Here is a 6020-nt window from a genome sequence, read left to right as displayed (position 1 = left end):
ACCATGAATCCCAGCCCCGCAGTGTCTTAACATTGTTAAAACACTGCGGGGCTGGGATTCAGGGCCTGGCGCAGCACATATGTTCGCCTCTCACACTCGGGTCCTTACACCCGCTTCAGACTGTGCGGCGTCATCTGATCCCTTATCGCATGCCACGGCCATGAAGCCGCACAGTCCGAAGAAGGCGGAAGGAGAGGAGGGACAGGCGAACTGATGCACTGATCCTGCCCATGAATCACACCCTCGCAGTCCCAATAAATAAGACACCGAGGGGCGTTGTGTGGGTCAGGGCGGCCGCAGAGGCGCAGCCAGCCAAACAATGATGCCAGAAGACGGGCAGCGCTACCAAGGGGGTTGCAGCGTGTCATTACAAAGGAAATTGTTTAGAGAATGAGGTGCTCACTATTAATAAATTATAAATATAATTTTTGTCTATTGTCATCCAATGTTCACATCCCATGTACTTTTTTGGCAACGATACATAGACGACGTTTTCATGATCTGGAGAGGTGCTTGGGAGAAAAATAGCACATCAAAAATCAAACTCCAGCACACAAAAAAATGAATGAAGAAAATTGTAAAGTCATATATTTATTATAGATTCCAAATGATATTTCAATGACGTAAATCCGTCAATAAACACCGCACACGAAAAAGAAAAATTATGATATTCCTTCTATAACATGCATCATGTCACAGGTAATTAATTCCACAGGCAATTATTTCTATTTCAACGTTTCGGCTGATAAGCCTTTTTCAAGAGCGCCTGATATGTATCTGTAATGATATTCAAAATAAAAACATCAGTGATGAAAGAAAGCAATTGGAAACATGGTAAAAATAAACATACTTAATATAACTATAATAATGGTAATAATCCCATTAATTTGTGTAAATCCGCGTTATACTGTAATCAACCACAAGATGGCGACGGGACCAGAGGAGAACATAGAAACCATTGGTCAAACCGAAAGACATTAACAATAAAAGAAAAATGGAAAGGAGGGGGAAAAAAAAGAGTGTCTTACATAAACGTCTAAGGAGTATAATTCCAATGCACATATAGCATTATAAGGGGTGCAGGTATGGATGGGTACTGAAAATGGAATACTAAACGTGTACGTCTGTGGAATATAATTCCATAGCACATGTAGCATAATAAAGGGTGCAGGCATGGATACTAAGAGTGAAATGCTGAAAGAGAAATACTGAAAGAAACCGGTTCATTTAGGAGACAGGATGGGATAGTAAAAAATGAAAACCAAGGCATGAGCTGTAGCAGATTGCAAAGAAAAACCGAGTGAGGGTGCGGGAATATTTACCAGTGACGGGAATCCAGCAGTACGTGGTCCGTGGTGCGGTGAAGGAGAGAGCGCAATAGCGCGCTTATATGTGCCCGGCTGCCGCGGTAAATGAGAGAGAGGAAAGAACTTCCGGGTGCCAGAAGGTCAGGGTCCCCAGTGCGCAGGCGCCAGAAAGGAATAGGGGAGCCGCACGGGGCCAGAAGAAGCCGGATAATGTGCGTAGTTCGCGCATGCGCAGTCAGCGCAACTCGGAGCCAGCCTGTGAAAAAAACCAGAATAAGTGTTAGAGGGAAGAGACCTAGGAAACGGGGAAAATAACATACGTAAAGGAATGGACTCCAGTGATAGGAACCCTGGTAACAAAAAATTAAGAGAAAAAGGAAAAAAAACTGGAAAAAACGGACATAATGATTAACCATGCAAGTAAAGAAATGTGTAAAATAAGTATAATGACAGAAAATGTAAGAAAATGCGTATAACAGAAAAAGGAGATAACAACAATATCAATGTTGGACTCAATAGGGTAGCGGAGCCGTCAATAATCAATAGATGATGTCATAGTCTCGATTGAGACCAAGAGGAGAAAGGGTCTGTAGTCGATGGATCCAATATGATTCACGGGCCTTCAGTTTTTTAATCCTATCCCCGCCTCTTCTAAGAGGGGGAACACAGTCAATTACTTGAAACCGTAACTGCGCAATGGAGTGTCTGTGTTCCAAAAAATGGGCAGGAATAGGGAGTAGGTTACGTGAGCACCTGATGGTGGATTTGTGTTTAGAAATGCGGTCTCGGATATGTTGGGTGGTTTCACCAACATATCCGAGACCGCATGGACATTTAATGAGATATACCACGTATGTGGAGTCGCATGTAAAGTGACCATGAATCTGGAATCTTTGTCCAGTACGTGGATGGGAGAAAAATCACCTTTAATGACGTTGGAGCATTGTTGGCAGCCTAAACAGGGGAATGTCCCTTTACGTGGAGTGCTCAGAGTACGTTGTCGTGGTGTGATGATAGCTGAGCCGACATCAGCTCTGACAAGATGGTTCCTGAGATTGTCAGATCTCTTGTTACAAATCAATGGCAATGATTTAAATTCGGGGATGTCAGGGTACGCAGTCTGCAGAATATTCCAATGTCTGAATATACTCTGATGTATTGGTCGTTTAAAGGGATGAAACATGTTCACAAAGGCTAATCTAGGGTCCTTATTACTGACAGATGTTGCTGGGTCGGTGCTGTCTCTCACCCTAGAAATAGTTGAGGGATAACCCCTGTCCCGAAATTTCAAGTCCATCTCAAGATGTCTGCGAGAGCGTACTACTGGATCTGATACTATCCTCCTAATCCTCTCGTGTTGTGATTTGGGTAAGGCCGTTTTCACATGCTGGGGATGACTACTGGTGTAAAAGAGTAGGCTATTTTTGTCGGTTGGCTTTACATATAGGTCGGTCTCGACAGAGCCATCTGTCTTTACCAGTACCAATGTGTCTAAAAAGTTGATGGAATGACAGTCATGTTGGAGGGAAAATGAGATGTCTGGTGTACAAGTATTTAGATCACCATGAAAGCCAAGTAATGTATCAACGTCACCTGTCCAGATCATGAAAACGTCGTCTATGTATCGTTGCCAAAAAAGTACATGGGATGTGAACATTGGATGACAATAGACAAACGAATTCTCAAAAGAGTCCATAAATATGTTGGCATAAGGTGGTGCGACGTTGGATCCCATTGCGGTACCTTTCTGTTGCATGTAATACTGATCCTCAAATAGAAAAAAGTTTTTAGTGAGGACTATTTCGAGTAAATCTTGACAGAAGGATAATTGGTTAGTGGTAAAGGTCGTGTGTAGTTGTAAATACCTCATAACAGCCTCAGTGCCTTGTTGGTGCCCAATGCTCGTATATAGACTTGTCACATCCATTGTCACTAACAATGCATTGGGGGGCAAGGGGCCTAAATCTTTTAATAGTCTAAGGAAATGTGTAGTATCCTTTAGAAAGGACTTCATGTTGGGCACCAGTGGAGATAGAATTTTATCCAAAGTAATAGCCAAGGGGGACAGCAGGGAATTGGTGGACGCGACTATAGGTCTGCCCGGAGGTCTCCACAAATTTTTATGCACTTTCGGGAGTGTATAAAAAACAGGCGTTACAGGATGCATGTTGACCAAGAAGTCGCCCAATTTAAAATCAATGGTCCCCGACTCTAGATAACGAGTAACGACTCGTTTGATCTGTTTTGCTATCTCAAAGGTGGGATTACATGGTATAGGAATGTACGTTGTAATATCATTTAGCTGTGAACGGATCTCTTGAACGTAATAGGTCTTATCTAACACCACTATTGCTCCCCCTTTATCGGCGGGCTTGATAACCAAATTCTTGTTGTTCCTGATCTCAGAGAGAGACCTATATTCTTCCTGTGTTAGGTTATTCCTAACCTTCATGTGTCTTTTGTCGATAGAGTCCAAGATTGATGTAACGTCTCTCTGTACTACTGAGATAAATGTCTCAACAGGATGATACGAACGTGGTGGTTGAAAAGTACTGCCAATTTTAAGGCCCAGGGACTTAAGTGAGAAACCAGTTGGTGCGGCTGTGGATCCAGCTATTCCGTCATAAGGACGAGCTGCAAAATGAGCCTTCAGTCTTAGGGTCCTGAAGAAACGGTGTAATTCCTGATCGACCACAAAGGAGTCAAAACGGGGAACTGGGCAGAAGGTGAGGCCTTTCTGCAAAAGCGTCATGTCGGCTGGGGAGAGGATCTGTGATGAGATGTTGTAAACGATACTGTGGGGTGCAATGATCTCCCTACCTGGGATCTCGTGGTCATCCGTTGTCGATCTGCATTTCCTCCTTCCCCTCCGCGTCTTCCTCTTTGTGGTCGGGTCCGGCGTGACTCTAAAAAAGGCATTCTGGAAGGTCCGAAATCGCTGTCTGAACTGGTAGAGAAAGAATTGTTGTTCCTTCGATATGATCTTTGTCCTCTGTATGATCCGGTAGAACGCCATCTGTAAACAGAATTATATTTATAATCATCAGTGTCACGTAGGAATTTAGTCTTCTTTTTCTCTTGAAGATTGTTGCGGAATTCTGAGATGGTGTCGTCCAACTTGGTCTTGAGAGTCCTAAAGTCCTCTGGCTTAATAGTATCAACCAATTGTTGTTCGGCGATGGAAATCTTCGCTTTCAAGTCAGTTATCTCCTTCTGTAAGAAATCAATCGTGAGAACTATAAGGTCCATAGAACATTTGTTAAGAATGGATTCGAATTTGACACAATAGTCAGTGTTCTCTTGAAAAAGTGTAGGTCTAAGTGAGACACGAAGCCCTCTTGGAATACGCTGGACTTTGTGGTACTCGGCCAAAGTTATCGCATGTAAGTCCAAGGCCGTTAGTCGGCGTAAATCTCTCTCAAAGTCTCTTGTTCGGAGCTGTTCTGATGGTGTGTGAAGAAAGGTACCTGGGGTCGTGACTTGAGAAATAATATTGGTGGTCTCGTCTGCATTGTAGGACAAGGTCAAAAAAGACATTTGAAAAAAGAGGGATATATAGGAGCAACTACCCAGAAAAAATAGTAATTGTTTAGAGAATGAGGTGCTCACTATTAATAGTATGGTGCTTGGGAGAAAAATAGCACATCAAAAATCAAACTCCAGCACACAAAAAAATGAATGAAGAAAATTGTAAAGTCATATATTTATTATAGATTCCAAATGATATTTCAATGACGTAAATCCGTCAATAAACACCGCACACGAAAAAGAAAAATTATGATATTCCTTTCTAAAGGATACTACACATTTCCTTAGACTATTAAAAGATTTAGGCCCCTTGCCCCCCAATGCATTGTTAGTGACAATGGATGTGACAAGTCTATATACGAGCATTGGGCACCAACAAGGCACTGAGGCTGTTATGAGGTATTTACAACTACACACGACCTTTACCACTAACCAATTATCCTTCTGTCAAGATTTACTCGAAATAGTCCTCACTAAAAACTTTTTTCTATTTGAGGATCAGTATTACATGCAACAGAAAGGTACCGCAATGGGATCCAACGTCGCACCACCTTATGCCAACATATTTATGGACTCTTTTGAGAATTCGTTTGTCTATTGTCATCCAATGTTCACATCCCATGTACTTTTTTGGCAACGATACATAGACGACGTTTTCATGATCTGGACAGGTGACGTTGATACATTACTTGGCTTTCATGGTGATCTAAATACTTGTACACCAGACATCTCATTTTCCCTCCAACATGACTGTCATTCCATCAACTTTTTAGACACATTGGTACTGGTAAAGACAGATGGCTCTGTCGAGACCGACCTATATGTAAAGCCAACCGACAAAAATAGCCTACTCTTTTACACCAGTAGTCATCCCCAGCATGTGAAAACGGCCTTACCCAAATCACAACACGAGAGGATTAGGAGGATAGTATCAGATCCAGTAGTACGCTCTCGCAGACATCTTGAGATGGACTTGAAATTTCGGGACAGGGGTTATCCCTCAACTATTTCTAGGGTGAGAGACAGCACCGACCCAGCAACATCTGTCAGTAATAAGGACCCTAGATTAGCCTTTGTGAACATGTTTCATCCCTTTAAACGACCAATACATCAGAGTATATTCAGACATTGGAATATTCTGCAGACTGCGTACCCTGACATCCCCGAATTTAAATCATTGCCATT

General features: G+C 42.4%; 1 long non-coding RNA gene across 1 annotated transcript; it reads right to left on the bottom strand.

Annotated features, from left to right (window-relative positions):
• Nucleotides 1–529: 529 nt before the first annotated feature.
• Nucleotides 530–4333, bottom strand: LOC143809141 (uncharacterized). Its single transcript, XR_013222095.1, has 3 exons — nt 4128–4333; nt 1323–1563; nt 530–777 (listed from the first exon to the last, which is right to left on the bottom strand). It is a non-coding gene; the product is annotated as an uncharacterized LOC143809141 (long non-coding RNA).
• Between the last annotated feature and the right edge of the window lie 1687 nt (nt 4334–6020).

This window comes from Ranitomeya variabilis, chromosome 2 (assembly GCF_051348905.1).
Source record: "Ranitomeya variabilis isolate aRanVar5 chromosome 2, aRanVar5.hap1, whole genome shotgun sequence".
Lineage (NCBI taxonomy): Eukaryota > Metazoa > Chordata > Amphibia > Anura > Dendrobatidae > Ranitomeya > Ranitomeya variabilis.
This window is presented reverse-complemented; position numbering and strand designations above follow the sequence as displayed.